The 20,133-nt window shown below is 33.4% G+C and overlaps 1 protein-coding gene across 2 annotated transcripts in view; it reads left to right on the forward strand.

Moving 5' to 3' along the window:
* The window catches only part of Atg13 (Autophagy-related 13), a 276,218-nt gene that overhangs the window by 62,602 nt on the left and 193,483 nt on the right, over positions 1-20,133 (forward strand). For both annotated transcript variants that reach the window (XM_075373349.1, XM_075373351.1), the window contains exon 2: positions 11,339-11,482. The gene's annotated coding sequence lies outside the window, so the exon portion shown is untranslated. The remainder of the gene's footprint in view (positions 1-11,338; positions 11,483-20,133) is intronic.

Here is a 20,133-nt window from a genome sequence, read left to right on the forward strand (position 1 = left end):
TGTAATACCAATAAACGTCTGAGGTGAACTTTAAAAGCGTGAATAACGCCTTGATCCATAGGTTGTAGCTTAGTAATGTTTGGCGTCAAAAATACAATTCTTTTGAGTCGTTTCGACTCACCCCGACTGCATTTAGATATTTTCGTTGAAGGAGAAAATTTTCTTATCGCTGTTAACACCTGGTGATATCTTAATCATTAGACAAACTTAAATGCCTGCTATTTCTACATGAAAAATATATAAAATAAATTCAATACTGCATAAAGATCTTTAGTCCTTTATTTGTATACCTTGTTTTTTTTTTGGTTCGATTTTTGTTTTTTTAGATCATTTTTTTATTTTTTGGCAGTCGTGTTTTTTAATTCTTATAATTTTTTTTATTATTGCAAATACGATTTGATGTCTATTTTTAAATCGGTTCGTTCAGCCAACCAACCATCGCTACAAACATCTCAGCTGATCAGCAAAGTTTTCTGCCTGAATTTTCAAAACTGGTCCATTTACGGGAACGTTGTCACTTCTTTTCACTTTGCATCACGTAATAACAGTTTCGTCCAAATCATTTTTTTACATAGTCTTGTCGTCTTTACTCCAGAATGATTTTTTTTTCGAAAGTGATGCTTAATTTTTTTCACGGTTCTTCCAAATCGTTGAGACAGTGAAAGTAAGTATTACACACGTCAGAATTAGATTACCTGTTTTATAATTTTTAATTTGTCGGAAACTGAAAGAATTTTCCTAACGCCTAACATTAATTCTGTACCGTAAAAAATTATCAATAAATACAACAGGCTTGCACAAAATACGCTTGACTTCTTCCAGAAGGTTCACATTACATACAAATCTACTGTACAAAGTAGCAACAAACCCGTTTAAGAATCTATTTCCTGAACCCAACAGTAAAATTACTTTCCTTTCCAATCGCCACACTACTGGTGTAAACCAGAGGAATGGAGGAATGGAATTTCCCAGAATCCAGAATTACCCAGTACGATTACCCAGAACATGGCTTACTAATGCACCTGGACTATTTCTTATTACCCACTTTCACTTGCTGTGAAGAGGTCATTGCCTCCCTAGTCTAATTGAGCAACGTCGGTATAACAATATTTAATAATAATAATAACAACAATAACAATATTTAATAACAATAACAATAACAATATTTAGTTATGTTCAATATTTCAACATACAGTATTAATGACTTAATACTTACATTTAATTTCTTGTACCTGTATTTTAAAATCATTCACGTTTTTAATTAATCGGGAAACAAATTTATTATTCAAAAGGAAATAATTTCCTTTATGACCGACTTGAACTTCATTGTTAATTTGTTAAAACAAATTTTGCTTACACAATAATAATATGGGAAATCGATCAGTTTTTTTTTATTTTTGCTCCTTCTATCGTATTCTGATTATAAACGACCTCGTTATAAGCGGATTCTACTGTAGTTTATAAAACCAGCATATCCAACTATTATTGATCGTTTAATTATTGAGTAATGCTTTTATACGTAATAATTGTTTCAATATTCATAAGAATTTTATCGCTAAGAAAATTTATCATAATTCGTGGAATATGAATCGATCAATTTATGGTCTAGGTATCAGTAATATTAGAGCGAAGGTCATAATTACCGAGCCTTATATTCAATTGTTGTTATTGTGCGTGTGTGATCCCCCTCCATAAAAGGAGATATTTTTTTTTTAGTAAATTATTTTTATGTATTTGATTGTTCAGTACTGTTATACGTCATTACTCTGGAAATTATGCGGTGATGTTTATTGTAGATAAGTAAGAATAAAGCTTAGTCATCTGGTACGGTTAAAGTACATTTATGATATTTGTTTCTAACAGTCCAGCAAATTCCTACGCATTTTATAAAACAATCTGGAATAAAAATTATTTATTACCTTGTTTTTTTCCCTTAATATTTGACCCAGATGAAATAAATTTTGAATTAATAGTGTATGTTGAATAATGTAAATTTTGGTATAGGTTGTTTAACGTTGAGAATCATTCATTTTAAAATGCTTTTCCCTCAAATTATGCAACGTTGACAGGCTATATAATTGATTATATTCATAAATTTTGTTATGTAAACAAATTATGAAATTTTTTTCATCGAAATTTAAGAAATGTTTGAACGATGCCGTTTAAAAGTATTATAAACTGATTCTCATTTAAATTGTATGCAAACGAACGGTTTGTTCCTTAGAAAGGATCTTCTTCTTCTTTTTCCTGTTTAGCCTCCGGTAACTACTGTTTAGATAATACTTCAGAGGATGAATGAGGAGATGAAGTGTATGAGTGTAAATGAAGTGTAGTCTTGTACATTCTCAGTTCGACCAATCCTGAGATGTGTGGTTAATTGAAACCCAACCCACCAAAGAACCCACCGGGTTGGTCTAGTGGTTAACGCGTCTTCCCAAATCAGCTGATTTGGAAGTCGAGAGTTACACCGTTCAAGTCCTAGTAAAGCCAGTTATTTTTACACGGATTTGAATACTAGATCGTGGATACCGGTGTTCTTTGGTGGTTGGGTTTCAATTAACCACACATCTCAGGAATGGTCAAACTGAGACTGTACAAGACTACACTTCATCTACACTCATACATATCATCCTCATTCATCCTCTGAAGAATTATCTAAACGGTAGTTACCGGAGGCTAAACAGGAAAAAAGAAAGAAGAAAGAACCCACCAAAGAACACCGGTATCCACGATCTAGCATTCAAATCCATGTAAAAATAACTGGCTTTACTAGGACTTGGAACGCTGGAACTCTCGGCTTCCAAATCAGCTGATTTGGGAAGACGCGTTCACCACTAGACTAACCCGGTGGGTTTAGAAAGGATCTTCTGAATTCATTATGCCTTACGTCCTGAGGCAAAGGAAGTACATAATTAGCTCAGAAACTTCTTAAACAAAATTATTTCCGTATAATTTGAGCTAAAATTGTTTATCACATTTTGTCGTACTGTTCGATAATCCTTACGTCTAGAATTATACGTTAGGATTCACACCAGGATGTTTATTGGCTATCATGCTATATATTTAAATCCTCTTTGATGTTACTACAAATCTTATTAAATTTCATTTGAAAAACTGATCGCCTTACTTAAGTAATATATATCGTTTTACGAAGTATATATATCGTTTTACAAACAGATAATAAATTTATGAAGATGTAAAGGCTCCAACGGAGACCGGTACGGAATATTCGCAGCAGCCGCGTTAATTCGCTACTAGTGCCTTTATACGTGGTGAATGTTACATCGGCTCAGCAGTGAAAAAGCGAATTTACAACGATTAGAATTTCTGAGGACTTATTTTGCTGTTGTCAGCATTTTGAATATCTTCAATACCTAAGAAACTTTGTTTTTAAAAAAAATTTACCAATCAGCCATGGCGGCTCTTGGCCATTCTTCCAGAGTTCTCGGGTTCGAATCCCGCTTAGACATGGAATTTTTCGTACGCATAACATTTTTCACAAACGTTGGAACAGAATTTGAATTATTGATACATATAAACGCTTTTGTGTGTATGTGTGTATCGAGATCGCATAGCAGTTAGAATTCGTTAATTTTTAACATAAGTTTTCTTGAGTTACTAGGGTCATGAGACAGTTCGGCTCTAACTAAAGTATATCTCTAATTGGATTTGAATTCGGGTCGTTCGGGATTGCAGAACGGCTGTTATTGAATGTATTACGCGGGCTACGTACTAATTTTGAATTATCAGTTATAATTCTAAAATTATTTTTATCTTTCTGATAACTCGTTCGCATACATTAGCTCTAGTTGTGTTATCTTTTTTTGCCGATGACTGGAAGATTAATCGGTCGCTTCATAATTGCGATAAAAATTTAAATAAAAGTCGATCAAATTGCGATAAAAGTCGATCATATTTTTACTCCCTGATCATTATGTTAATCTGTCAGATTTCAGTCCATTTCCCATTTTTTTTTTTAAATTTACTAAAGGAAATACCTTTTTATCTAACTTTTTACCCGACAGACTGCTTTTATGCAAAATACTTTTATGTATCCTCTTGAATGCTGAATTTACCTTTTCTCGTTGTTTTCCTCAAGTTTGGGCTTTTTTTTGGCTAATAGCATTCCATTATTGGTTGTCGACATTCAATGAACGACATTCAATATGTTGATTTTGATAGTTTGAATAATAATGGATGGCATTAAAAGTAACCATTAATACAGTAAGTTGCTGTTAACAAAAATAATTTTTTTTCTTTCAAATAAGATCTACGTAAGTAGGTCCGTAACATCGGGAAAGAAGAGAGATCTTCTTAGTAGGATCAACTTCAGGTCTTTGTACGTCGACCATCCCTACAAATCCACGCACGATCCTTTTTTATGGGAAAGATAGACTAATTGTAAGTAGACCCTTAAGGTTCGTGACCCGACCCATTCCTAAAATTCATCGCTCCATCGCAGGAAGATTAAAAACGGCGATCAGCGAGATTTTCAGTCGGCACTTGCAGAAATAGAAACAGAATAACAGATCAGTTATTTCCCGAAGATTATAATTAATCGGTGTTAGATAGGCTAATCAGATAGGCTGCCCAACCGTAGACCAGAAAAATTCAACAAAACTTAATTTTGTTGAATCTCCGATGTTTAGCCCTTTAAAAAAAATTAAATGCTTAATTTAAACTTAGCTTAATAATTCTTTATTGGTTAAATCATATCAAATATTTAATGATAATTGGAATACCGTTGATCGGGCGAACTACGATGAAAGATTTGTTGTCAAGGAGTAGTTAATTAGGCATATTTTTAGAATTTTAAATTTAAATTAGTTAAAAAACACTCAAAAGGGAGTAATTTTCCTTAGTTTTTAAGACAGCTTTCAGTGCCATAATGGAATTAATCACATCAACCAGATGAGTTATTGCTGAAAGACCGTTCTAATTTTTTTTACCATAATTTTGAAGCGAATTTTAGGCTTCAAACTCAGAGGAAAATATAAAAAGCTACGTTTTTTTGTAACGACGCTTCATTTTTGTATTTATCTACCTTTACTTATAAATATGAAACAACGAACAGTTCATTGAACTCTTTTTATCGCCTGTTTTAATGTCAATTGTTCTTAGTTTTTTTTTTTTTTATTATAATTTTATTACTCCTGTTTAATACGGTTTACGGCCAATTGTGAACTTTTATGACATTTAATTGTCAAGAAAAATTAATTTACATACAATAACCGTGATCGATTTATATTAATATTTATTATCGGTATCCAAACGTTTTAAAAATCTCTGAAATTAACGATTTATTTCTTAAGTATCTATTCTTATCGAATACAGGTGTAATTATTTTAAGCCTCGACACAGTTTTTATTCGATAAAAAAATTTATAATAGGTCTTTAAAAATTAAAAACTTTGTTCGTGTTATCTGTGTAATTTACTAACAATTTAAGGTCGACCGCCAGTAATACCATTAATTTAGACCGTTCAATTTTTAATTAAAATTTTATTTTTTAATCATTAGTTATCGATTGTGAATTTATTAGTAAAATTTTCAAAACTATGTTATTCTTAAAGCCGTTCGTCTCCGCAATTTCAGATATTAATATGTGCTTGAATATACTTTAGTCTGATCTGCGGTTATATTTCAAGATAAATTGAAATACAATCGGAATAAGCCTCAGCGTCTGGGAAAGTGTACGGTGATAATCATCATAAACAGTGATAATCGGCATCATTCGCAATTATCAGTATATTGGGGACTACGTTTGAAAGAATTACCTTCCTGAAAAAGCATTTCGTCCCCGATTAAACCTCGACTATTGCTATCAGTTGAGAAACCTTCGGATAGATTCTTTCAAACCACAAATATTAAGAAAGCAATCTGAGAAAGCTTTCCTTCAAAGGATGTGGAGCCTCGACGGATCCTATGGGCATCCGACAAAAACCCAAGAAAACTGCTGGAGAGTAAAGAATTATAGATTAGAAAGAATAAGGGGGTAAATAGTGATAAAAAGAGTTGAGGGGGATATAAAAGTAGACAATTCACCGACAATAAAAACAATAATCCATTCGAGGCGTGCTTCAAGGCCCTTTTTAGGTTACGGACAAACCTTATCGGTCACAGTCCGCAGAGAGATCGAGCAGTATCTTTGGCTCGGGATGAGGCCAGGACGCGTCGATCGATGCTTTATATTCACAGGCCTGAAATAAAGGCTTCGAAAAAAAATTTTCCGGCTACCCGAGGCGAGGTTTACGTCTCATTAGGCCTCGTTTCTCTTAAGAAACTTGTAGATCGTGGAACTATGTAAACCGATCGGCTAGATGAAGATTTAATACTCTGATCACCGTGTTGATTTTATGACCGAGATATTCACTTTGGAACCGCATTCCTATTCCTTAAGTTAAATTAATTTGAATTTTGATCGATCATAGACGGATTTATCAATAGTTTTTAAACATGCATGACAATCTTTTGAATTTATTGCAGATTATCAAAAACTCGATTAAGTACGGTATGTAGTGCTAATAATACGAGTAATAATTGTAAATTAAACGAATAATAGATTTTGTAAATTCTTTATAAGACAGCCGAGGAACTTTGATTAGGTCTACGAGAAGATATAATGTTCGGATTGCTCTGTGCCCAACTTTTATCAAACGTTTTGATTATATGTGATTTGTCTGTTTACCTTTTTTCATATTTTTAAATATGAATGTTGCATTAAAAAAGAAAAATCAGAATATCCGTTGATTAAAATTTTATAAAAAAAAAAAAATTGTAGAAATTTATGACATTTGAATTCACGTCAAGTACATTGCAGAAATGTTGCTTAGTGGTGATTAATAGGAACAATTTCAGAGTGTTATAGATAACAGTGGGGTAATAAAATTAATAGTTTAAGTAATTAATATTTATTTTATCAGATATTTTATTGCGTTAATGCCTAATTAAATTTGTATTTGTTTTTATGACAGGAAAACTTGCATTCTTTTGTTTATGTACATTTTTCGAACTAGTCGTAAAATGTAATCATTTGTACTTTATAAATATTGTTACATATCGTTGTTAAGCAGCACATTCGTGCTGCTTTACAGTACACGTGCGTTTAGTAATGCACTTTTATTTTTATTTAAAATTAAGACGGGTCAAACCACAATCAACTAATGTTTTTAGTTCATTGACTGTTTATCGATTAACGTTGGAATGAAGTAATTTCTCTTACCGTAAATCCTGCTGTAATAGTTACAATTTCCAAACAACAAAACAAATAACAGAAATACAACGGTCGATTTATACACCGGATCTAAATGAACTATATATTTTTTTTTTAAATTGGTTCATCAAGTATATGCAAGTAAACATAAGTGCCAAATCTGAAAACGTTGTAGGCGACGATATGAATCGCATTCATATCAGATCACCTGCAATAATATCAGTTTTACTATTTATACGTCGTATACATGTATTTTGTAAACTAACCTAGAAAAAATTTTATTTAGAGTCAGAGTTATTAAACTGTAAAGTTTAAAAAGATATTTCCGTACTGATCAAATCTACGTTTGTTTGGAGCGATTGGAAAATGTAAGCGACTATAACACGGCACAAAACTCGTACTTGCGCTACTACAGCATCCGATTCTTCTTGAAGCATTGCAAAACGATTGTTCTCTTTACTAAAGGTGCAGATACACCGCAATTCTGTGTCGCACAATTGTGCGGCACAATGTACCTGTTGTACATTGTTGTCTCCTCGTCTACGGAAAGTTCGTGAACTGGTCTCTACTGTTCGCGAACAAAATTTGCGTCCAAAAAGTTGCGTATAATTTATGCTTCACTAACAGTATTCGGTATCCAACGGCATGTTAACTGAGCACGACGTTTTAGTTAATTCTGATGTTACTGTCGTTTTAGGTAGTCTACTAAAAAAGCTTAGAACAACACCATCCGTCTGGATACGGCCGTTTCTACAACGACGTGAATCGATTAAAAAATTGGTCGATGAATTAATTGATCCTCTGAGCGGATTTAAAAATCAGAAATATCTGTAACATGTTCAGTAGACATCCTGAATAAATATCTGTAAAAACTCACCTGTTGATTTATTTTGTCTAACAAATAATATTTTCATCGTGCTCGTTCCTTCCTTGTAAAAATTGCAAGGGTTGAAGTGCGGGTTAATCGCTTTGTATTGTGTATGTATGTAAGAAGTAACAGCTCTTACATTTTTGAGTGATTTTCTTTTTTCTTTCTACCGCTTGAACCGAGGTAAAGTGAATTTCTCCATTCCTTAGTACTTCTGTAGTATTATGTCGAATCTAACGCTTGGATTTGCGTCGCGTTTTTTTATTGTGATTTAAAATCTGCAAGAGATGAAGTCTATACTCCAAGTCGAATTTCTACTTCTTTTATAAAATTAGTAATTTTTTCATAGATCAAATACGTTTACCAACTCTAGAAAAATTTACTTCGGTGAACAAAGACCGAGAACAAAATGTTATCGCTCTTGTAACAGAATCGAAACTGGAGTGCGTGAACATTTTGTGTACAAGGTCATCGTGTCAACCCACCGGGTTGGTCTAGTGGTGAACGCGTCTTCCCAAATCAGCTGATTTGGAAGTCGAGAGTTCCAGCGTTCAAGTCCTAGTAAAGCCAGCTGTTTTTACACGGACTTGAATACTAGATCGTGGATACCGGTGTTCTTTGGTGGTTGGGTTTCAATTAACCACACATCTCAGGTATGGTCGAACTGAGAATGTACAAGACTACACTTCATTCACACTCATACATATCATCCTCATTCATCCTCTGAAGTATTACCTAAACGGTAGTTACCGGAGGCTAAACAGGAAAAAGAAAGGTCATCATATCCACCAGATCGAAGAGCCCGTGAACAATTTGTGCACGTTCATTAAATACGACATATCTTTGGGGAAAAAATTGTACGAGCACTGGGACTGGTGCAGCACTGCGATGAATCACAGTAGTGATTCCTGTCACCGTAGTAGACAGTCGAGGTTCATTTACGATTTAATGAAAATCCTTCTTTTCTCTAAGTCTTTTTTTTAGATTTAGTCATTAAATTAAAGCCCGAGGTCGGAAAGAGTAGGAAATTCAAATACATTTTAATGTTTTGTTCTTAAATATACTTAAACAAAAAGTTCTTCGTGCAATCTTGATCGAATTGAAACCCTGTTATCGGGAAAAGAGTTGAAAAGTCGGGTTTCATTTTTCGCGTTACTCGGAGCTTCCCTGCCCTACCTTAATTCATGAGAGTTATCATCGCCATTGAGTCAATCGAATATTCGTCCTGTTACAGAGTTACATTATAGTTACGTTACAGTAGACCAGTTGCGCAAAGAGCTAGTTCTGTGTATACCTTGATTAATATACCTAACCACCAGTTCCTTAGTAAGCTTACTGATTACTTACTGGATTTATTTTCGTAGTGTATGCGACAATTCCATCTATAACATTATGATCGCAAACAGACACGAGAGGAATTTGATCTTTGTAATATTAACTCTATAAATACTCGCGATTGAAGTACGTTATTCTCACGATACGATTATAGATTTTAAATATTTTTTACTTATTAAAAAATAGGTAGTATATTTTTCGTATGTCTACGTAATATTTGAATGTTGGATCGAGGTCAACTTGATTCATTTTTGTTTACGCTTCAATCTGTGTGCGAAATTGTCACATAACCGATAGGCTGACGCAGTGCTTCCGCCTCCGGTTAGTCAGTCTTTCAGTTGCTCTTTATTTTTAATATGTTAATTCTATTCAGATCATTTCAATCACGGATCTTACTTTTAACGTGTTTTTAAATTTCATTAGCTTAAAGTGTTTTTAATAATAAGGAATTTATAAAATTCCTTAAGTGTATCTGTCGTATTATAATTTTGTATTACTAATTCGACAGTACGTATTTTTAATCGAAGAAAATACCTGTGGTAGTAGATATTCACCGCGACTGACCTGTAAGTGTGAAGTGCATAAAATCAATAGTAGGCGTTTCGTTGTAACCTTGACCGACATTCTTTACGTACTAATTGGTCTGCCGGTCGTTACTGTAGGCATATCATTTTTTTATAGTTTAAAAAAGTTCTTAAAGCTACTTGGGGCGGTTGCCAATAGAGTCTGGGACTTACGCCAAGATTTGGTGGAAAAAATGTTAAGTGTGCATTTTTTAATTTTTTTTTTTTCATAGAATGGTTGTTAATTCTAAAGGATCATTGTGTTATTTTAATTCGATGTATATAACAAGAAAAACTTCTTTTTTTTTCTACACGACCGCCTATTCTAAAGATTTGTATTTATTGCAGTTAATTTTGCAAACTTATTATTTATTGCTTTAGAAGTCGAAAGTAATTCGATGTATGAGATCCGAATTTACACACTTGGAAAGCAACTTTGTTATCTTTGGATCGATTCCAGATTTTATCCTTAAAAATGTTTTCTGAAGGATTATTTAATTACTTTCTTTTAATTATTCTTTTTTTTTTTTTAGTTTTAGTAATCTGTTGAAACAAAGATAACATTGCACATCTTAAAAAAATCATTTTTCCGTTGTAATATTTTAAACATTTTAAACCGTGTTTTTTAAACATTTTTTTGCGAGTAATATTATGATTGGGAGTTTTTAAATTTTGCCCATTTAAAAAATGCCGAACTTAAATAATGTGTTACACTTTTAGTTCATCTGAAATCCAGCTATGTATATTTACTTATAAATAATTTATTTTCTGTTTCGACATAACTGATTTGTTTTGTAACGAATGTTTTTACGATTTACTAATAAATCGTAAAATTACTAATTATCGTAATAATTAATCGATTTAATTAAATGTTTTCCTTATTTAATTTTTTTTTTATGTTAACCAAATACAATTTTTAACAAAACTGTTAAAGAATAAGATTTATTAAACGGATAAAGCCCGACACAGATAATGTAAAACAATAATTTATTGCAACTTTCTGTGAAAAACAAGGATTGTTTCAGCTCGGCAAGAGAAAGTAAGCTGTACTTTTTTTATTTTTACAGAATTATTTAGCTTTCCTTTTTGTTAAAAAAAGTTATATCGAATTGTTAGTCAAAATTTTCATGCAGAAAATGCATTTAGAATATGTTTTTTTTTTTCATTTGTTTCAATTTGTCCATAAAATTGTAAGTTGAATTTAAGAGAATAGAATTTAAATACACTTTGCCAGTACGTAGATGACTGCAATAAAAGCCTGGAGATAACTAGTATTAGTATGGAAAGGTTTTTTATAAAAAAGAAATTTAAATTAACAAAATAATTTCTGATCGCATTTATTTGTTTTCCTTTGTTACAGAAGCTGCAATTCAATTTTAAGTGGATTTAGCGTATTGGTGGTGCTTTGTAAAGTTATAATCTGATATTTTACGTCGGACTTTCACGTAATTTTCTCTTCTTTGAATGAAAATTGAATAAATTTCTCTCTGTACTCGTTAAGGTGGTAAGTCATTTTTTTTTCATTAATAATTAAATTTTTTTAATATTATAACAAAAGAGGTGTTGTATATATTAAAGGGTGGAGAACTTTATTTGTTGGTGAAAACCGTATTTCATGAGAGTGGTGATCTGAAATTGCGGTTGTTAATTTTCCATCGGGAATCTGGTTTGAACGGTTTATATTTCAATTTTAAATTCCACTCCCCAATGATTCCAGGAGTGAGAGTTCGTTCCTATACGTGCTCTTTTGGGGACTTTTTAATTTCTGGTGGAAAAACTATTTTTATTACTTTTTCGCCAATTTTGAGTTTTGTTGGTTAAGCTCAGACCTAGATCAAGTCCAGGAATTTTAGGAAGTCCCACTGCATCTTTAGTATGATAGAGAGAGACCTTCCTGTAGTTATGTGGATGATCGTTTACTCTGTCTGGTGGCTACACACAATCAATTATGAGTAAAGTATCAATCTGGGTCGAACACTGGTAAATCTGGGTCTCACTAACTCTTTAAGTAGAAGAATAAAATTAGGTTAAACAATGTACTGAAGTAGTAGTGATCTATCTGATATTGAAAAATGAGATCGTTTTTAGGTAGGTTCATTTGATTTTTTTTTCAGTTTTTCATTGTTTAACATTTGAGTTATCATTGACCAATTTTGAAAAACTAATTGAAAAAACATTAAATAGCCATTTTGGTTAGGATTGTCGTACCCCAAAGATATTAATAGCAACATTTTTAATTTACGATGTCCTTTAAAATTATGTGTTGCACGCAACCTTATTCTTTCCATTTAAAACTTTTGAGTTACCCTTCTGGTAGTTGGGTGTGAAACTCGTACCGTAAAATAGAAAGTTTCAAGGTAGGAGGATGGGGGTCATTTATTAAATTTTATTTTTCTATATCTTAAGTATTAAAAAAATGATTTTTTTAATATATATTTATATATAGGTTTCCCACAAAAAAACTGAACAACTTTCAGGCCATGTTCTATTGGTGAAAATAATGAAAAAAATTCATATAAACATAGATCTGGAAATGCCTTTTTTATTCGAGTTACGGCTAGCCAAAGATTTCGCCCGGATTTCAGCTCTTTTAATAAGAGGCCCTACTGTAATTTTTGGTACCAGAATTAAGGAGTAAAGTTTGGTGGTTTCTTATGTAATTTGAGCAGGAAGATGGGATAAAACATTTCCCAGAATTGATCCACTGGGTTGGTCTAGTGGTGAATGCGTCTTCCCAAATCAGCTGATTTGGAGGTCGAGAGTTCCAGTGTTCAAGTCCTAGTAAAGTCAGTTATTTTTACATGGATTTGAATACTAGATCGTGGATACCGGTGTTCTTTGGTGGTTGGGTTTCAATCAACCACACATCTCAGGAATGGTTGAACTGAGACTGTGCAAGACTACACTTCATTTACATTCATACATATCATCCTTTGAAGTAATATCTAAACGGTAATTTCCGGAGGCTAAACAGGAAAAAGAAAGAAAGAAGGTCCCAGAATTGGGATCGATAACCTGACACCAGCGACTCTCCTGTTATACATAGCAACCACTCCAGCTCGTTGGATTGCGTTCAGTAGTTACTCGGAGTCTGTCCTACGGGCTAAAAATACTGAGGAGTGGAGGAGGGGTTTTTAAACAGCGGCGTTGGATAGCCCCAGCTGCGAGGGCCGGCATACGTTAGTATATCAGTTCCGAAGAACAGCTAGGACTCCAAGTAGGAAACTCGAATAACATCAGGACCCGACATCTTTAGGGGAGAGTTAGGACCATAGTCCCGGTTGGGAATACTCTCTCTGAGTACTCCTCATTTGAGGCAAGTCAGAATTAAGAGCGAGACCGGGTTTCTGGGGTAGGGACTAGGTTTAGCATAGCTGGATCTGGCGGCCCTCTTTGCATCAGAGACTTAAAGCAGGCATAAATAGAAGATCCGACCGGCGGGCTGACCTGTCATGCCGGATGTAAAGCCGGTAGACGGGGAGGCCCGTTAGAGTATTATTGGACACTCCCCTGGGCTGAGTTACACTTAATTGTGGGTTCGGCCCAGGGGAGTGGGAATAGAAAAAGACCTAGAATTGTAACTCCAGTAGTTTTCATGATATCCGACGAAACACAAAATTTGCTGTCGAAAAACATTTTTTAGGTGGCTTTGTTAAATGACTAAAGATGCGGAAGATATGGTAACAAAAGTTGTAGAAAATTTTATTTTAAATAAAAAGTAAATACAAACTTTTAAAAATCGGTTTTTAATTGAAGCAAAACAGACAAAAAATAAGACAGAAAATCGTATTATTCTTTCTGTACCGAATAAAAATTCTTTTTACACAGGTAACGAAATAATTACGGAAAAAACTGAACTGAAATGTATGTTACTTTAGAATTATTGTTAACAACGATTTGGTTATCTCGTTTAAAACATTATAAATCAAATTTTACTTCGTGGGGAGTGGTAGGTTTAACACGTAATCCTCGTGTAAGATTTTAGAATGGTCTTGGAAAGAAAAGTTTCTAGGGTTGTGTATTTTGTTTTTTGTTGTCACAATGATTTTATTATTAAGAACTACAAATTTTTGTATTCGTGTCAGATTATAATTATTTTATTTGATAATTTCACCTACGGATTTTTATTAAAATTTTATTATAACATATGTTTAAGCAGTATATTAAAAAACGTTTTTATTAGTTTCTTTTTTTAAGAGTATTCAGCGAAACACCTTGATAACTAGTATTTTTGGTTTATTATTATTATTGCTTGTTGCTTTTTCTTGTAGTGGTAGAGTATTATATATTACATTTATTTATAGAACTTTGTTACATTACAATATTTTATACCGGCTTACTTTAATCGGTTTTGTTTATGTGTGGAAGTGAAAGCTACTATTTAAACCAAATATGTATATATTATTTATACAATACCGGTTTAATGTAATCTGAAAACAATTTTTATTTATAGAAATTTGTTGTTTTTATTCAAAGAGTTGGTAGTGTGCTGTTAGCATTTTAAACATCCCTTATGTCTGTCCCAACTTCGTAATTTGTACACTTAATTTTGCGAAAGTTTGATTCGGTCAATAAAAAATTACAAAGTCTGATTCGATTAACATAAAATTGTTATTAAATAATTTCTTTTAATTACTGTGATTTTGGTGATAGTTTTTTTAAGAGTTATTTCAAAAAAGAAATGAAATTGTGTGTAGGTTAACAGAAAACTAATAGCCAAATTTTTTACCGTTATTATTAAACGAGTTAATAATGATCAAAGATAATGAGGAAATATTATTTTAATGAATTGGGTCGACTTCTTTCGTAGTGTTGTGTGTTTAGCATCATTTCTGTGCTGATGTTAAGGAAATTATATTAATTTTTTTTTAGTAACTCACTCGTAATATGCAAAAAATTATTGTTATTTTGCTGTCAACAAATATTTTGGCGTTATGCAGACTTTACTTGTTAGGGATTTCAGATTATGAGTTTGATTTATTGTTGTTGAATTAATTAGGTGCTATAGTTTAATTAGTGTAAGCGACCCACAAAAGACAACATAGGTCATTTCCAAGGCCATAATAACACTGATCAACAATGATTTTGTTAAATGAGAGTGAATAACTGATTCTTATAGTATTTTTCATGCTGATTTCAAATATGAAACCAGAATTTTTCTATTAATACAGGCAATTTGTCATCAAATGGAATGGAATGGAATGCAAAGTTGGCAGGAGTCTATTACTCCCTACTCCATCGCAGAACCTGGACAGAGTCCCTTGCTGCTGGATCATTCTAATCGGGCTTGTTTTTTTAATTGGTTAATTTTATATAGCGGGTCTAATTTTTACAAGTTTTGTTTATTAATTTAGTGTTTTAAGGACGGATTTAATTGCATTCCAATTCCGTTGTTATACCAGCGTTATCGAACCCATTTTACGGGCCGACCGCGGAAGGCTAGGCTTATAAAGCCTGTCCTCCCGACGTAATTCCCCTTCAGACCGTCCACTGAAGTCCTTTCGGTGCTAACTCTTTAATAGGCTAGCAGGAATACGCTACAACGGGGCACTATCTGTAAGGAGGAAGCAATGCGTCCCCTTTTCCGGAGGAGTCGCAATTGCTGGGTTGTCATCAAAATAGGCTGTATTTGAAAATCCTTACCTACCGATTGATCTTTTGTCCATGCGTTAGGGGTGATGAGGGAACCTTAACTCCAGATTTTTTACATCCACCCTTCCATCCATCCTATAGATTTTTGAAAAACTCAAAAAGTTTTTGAAATGCGTTTTTCTCTGAATCTATGCATTTTAGAGAAAAGTTTTAAAATAAAAAACGTAGAGGACATTCTCCACTACAATTAATGTCTTTGAAGTTGTGCCGTATAATTTGAAATTGAAATACTAGGTGGCGCTTAAGTTGTAAAAAACGTGTTTTTTCGAGTTTTTCACCGGAAAAAATTGTTTTTCGTCTGTATTGCATTTGGAAAAGTTGTTAATCTCAAAAAACAGACAACTTTTACTCAAACAATTTTCTTGTACGACTTAGCATTCCAGGGTTATAGCGGTACGATGGCAACGCAGCGGTCCTATTATTAATGTAGCCGGGGAGATCGGCATTGTTCAGCGACTAGACCGGTTTCGAACACGTGCCCAATTCACAACATTTTCACACTTTCACAAGCTACAGCTCCAAAACAGTAAGTCGTACCTTTTCAGGTAGTACCGCATGAACTCCATAAGCATGCATTTTGTAAACGTACTTTATTATATTAATCAACTAAATAGATTTTGTTTATTTATTACAGTCCCTTAATTATTGTCACATTGATTTATTAGACAGTAGTCATCATTATTTACACAAATTAAAATGGGCAAGAATGTGACTAATTCTTCTATTTCATTTTACTATAACCATCTCATCCACTCATTAGTTATTTTAGACTGTCATGGAGACTAGAGAAATATTGTTAATTCTTATTTAAGTGCGATTGTTCTCGTGAGTATAACATCCAGTTTTGCAGCTGGCTTTCATTTGCGGGTTTATATTGTTCAATAAAGCGTGTGTATGTTTATTAAATTAGTATGTTTATAAAGCATTTTTTTTAACAACATTGGTTACTGTAATTAACAATACTTCGCAGTTGTAATCATTGTAATGTAATCGCAATGTAATGTATTGTCATATTACGTTCATACACATCTTTTGTTTCAAAAAAAAATTTTGTTATAAAAAAACTGAGTCCGATAGAAAAAATCTATTAACATATATGAAATCAGCATAAAAAAATACTATAAGAATCAGCCATTCACTCTCATTTAACAAACAAATTTTGTTGACCGGTGTAATTTTCAAGGATAACAAAGAATGTTTTTCCAAGGCTGATTAAGGGAGGAGGATGATGATGATGAATGAAGCGGTTTACCGTAGAATTTGTTCATTGTACCGAACGTACTGTTCATAATGCCAAGGATATTTATCCCCCTACCTTCATTCAGTTCATCAAAGAGAGGAGCTATCTATTGAACATCATTATTCTCAGAAAAAAACATGTGTGATTGTGTGTGCACTAGCTGCTGTATTTGTATCACTCATTTTTAGATTCGTTACATTCATCAGAGCTAAAAATGGGTGTTGGTATTGAAAAGCAAAAAAAAATCTAGTATCTGTATTCATATATGTATATATATAAAATTTATTTACAACATTTATTGTTAATAAAATTCATTGTTCTCTTCTCGCTGAGGGTTAATTTTGTATTTAGGTTTTTCAATTCATATTATTTCTACACTATTTAAAACGAACATAGAAGCGGGAACAATGTTAAGGACAAAAGTATAATTATAAATAGGAAATTAAAATTAATATTTTATATATACAGTATATTGATTTGTTGTTTGCGTGAATTTTGTCAACAATTTTATTATTCGTATTTTATAATGTGGTTATCGTGTCTAATATTTGGATTAATTTGAGAGATGTTTTTGGGTAGTGACCTTCTCAGTTAAATTCTATTTAAATATTTAAGTCAAGGGCGCTGTGTCACTGACCCGTCATAATTACTTGTTAGCTTAAACAATTTTACTGATACATAGAATCTATATTTAAATAATAGCACTGTTTTAATTACTATTATACATGTCTAGATTTAGAATTTTCAATTGTTGTTTTTATTTTATTAATTATTAATGATCGAATTCTAAAGTATTGTATATCTGTAAAAGTTTGCGGCTTGTTTTTAAATAATAAATCGTTAATTGATGAAAACCGCGATTTGCAATGCGAAGTGAAGGTTAAAGTGACCTTTTGTAGCAAACCGTACATTATTTGTCTGCTGTTACGGGTTTTCGATTTAAGTTTTAATATGTGACGTTTAAATTATGATACGGGCACGCGTGACTTTCTCCTGAGAGCTCCTCGATCTATCTATACATGCTCGGTCTGAATCATCGCTGAGATATACGTTTCATCATAAAAGTCGTAATGTTTTTTTAAAAACCTAATCATAGGGGCAGCCTCTAAATTTCTATATATGTTTTTGTCAGGCATCATTCAATAACGTCCGAATCGAATTTAATTTATCTTAGGATAAACGTATGTATGTTTACTTCCATTGAAAAATCTTACCTATTTCACTCGAGCCAGGAAAAGTTACTCGGGCATTAAACAAAAAAATCTTGGTTCAGTTATTCGACTCCAATGTTGGACATCGAGGTCGCAAATAAATCTATCAATAAGAACTCTTCCGATCTATATAACGCTGTTATTCCTAAAGTATCTTCTTAATCTTGTAATAAAAAAAAAGAAGATAATACCTGTTTATATAAGATAATAACTTGTAATCTGTGTATTACGGTATAATTTGAATTTTGTTTGTATAAAAGGATATAGCCTTGTTTTTCTTAACTGTATATACAGGTGATTCAAAGAAACGGGAAATTAAAAAAATTAAATAACGTTAATGAAACATTTTTTTTAGAAAATGAATTATATTCCATGTAATTGTACAAATGTTGCCAGTTTAGTATACATACATTTTAGTTTATTTTGTAAAGATGACATTTTGCAGGTGACCTCCCCTTCTACGTAAACACTCACGAAGTCTCTTCATTAAATTCTTCGTAGTTTGACGTAACATCTCAACTGGAATTTCCGCAATCGCTTCTCGGATCTTTGCCTTCAGTTCTTCCGTTGTAGCAGGTCTACTGTGGAACACTTTGCTTTTAAGGTGACCCCACAAAAAGAAATCTCAAGCTGAGAGATCAGGCGATCTGGGAGGCCATCTAATGTCACCATTTCGTGAAATGACACGTTGTCCAAACAATCGGCGTACAGCTGCCATCGATATTCGTGCAGTATGTGACGTTGCTCCGTCTTGTTGAAACCAGGCTATGTTAAGAATCGGTGGAAATCTCTTTTGTTGTTCCACAACATAGGTTTCAAGCACGGCTACGTAACGAGCCGATGTCGCTGTAATCGCAAGACCGTTGTCATCCTAAAAAAAATAAGGGCCTATAACACCGTAAGATGACATAGCACACCACACGGTCGCTTTCTGGCTGTGCAACGGACGCTGGTGTAGCTGCGTAGGATTTTCTTGTGCCCGGTATCTGAAATTTTGCTTGTTAACAAATCCACTGAGGTGGAAATGCGCTTCGTCTGACATCCACAGTTCGTGAACAAACTCTTCGTTATCATTTATCTTCTGAAGCATTACATTACAGAATTGTGCTCGCACAACTGAATCGTTCGGTTTCAGTTCCTGGACGATCTGCAACTTGTATGGATGGTATTGCAAGTCCTTCACTAAAATTCTTCGAACACTTGAACTATGCAATTGTAAAGATTTTGAGAGACGACGGATTGACCGATGCGGACTTCCGTGTGACAGCATCTTCTAAAGCTTGAACATTCTGTGGTGTACGGACGGTTCGCTCACGGCCTGGAGGTTTCTTTTTCATTGCCGAACTAGTTTCCTCAAAATTAGATATCCATGTTTTAATTGCATGTGCTGATGGAACATGGTCGTGCCGTCCCAGATTAAAATGACGGCGAAATCTTCTACGCGCTCCCTCCACACTGTCATTGTTTTTGTAAAACGCTTTGATAGCAAATGCACGTTGCGCACCTCTCCAAGGATCCATGACAACTAAATGGCAGATTAGGTTAGAGAGGCTGGCGCCACTTATCAAGTGGTACCAATCGCCCACGGCTACCAACACCACTTTCAAAATTTCCCGTTTCTTTGAATCAGCCTGTATATCTTTAACGACTTCGATATTAAATGAATACAGCGTTAGCTGTTTCTTACCCGCAAACGTTATGATTCTCTCTACCTTCCTAGTTACTTTTGCGAAGATGAGCTCAATCCATTGCTTGTAACACATCACATATTCAATTCTTCCTGAGTTGGACATTTTACGTCTTTCTTTTGGGTTCGAATTCCCCACTCGGTTCATATATCTGCTTATTCTATCCTACATAGGTAATCTTATCGTAGAAGTTGTTTCATTTCGGTGTTTCTCGAAAATGAAGATGACGAATCTGAACTCCCTTTATTTTAATTATTTTCTATCCTATAAATTATACAACCGTTCGATTTCTTGTGATTTCCGTATCATTTTGTTCCACAGTTTTTAACTTTGTTTCCGGTGAAGTCATTAACCACACTATCCG

Source organism: Lycorma delicatula, chromosome 8 (assembly GCF_047948215.1).
Source record: "Lycorma delicatula isolate Av1 chromosome 8, ASM4794821v1, whole genome shotgun sequence".
NCBI lineage: Eukaryota > Metazoa > Arthropoda > Insecta > Hemiptera > Fulgoridae > Lycorma > Lycorma delicatula.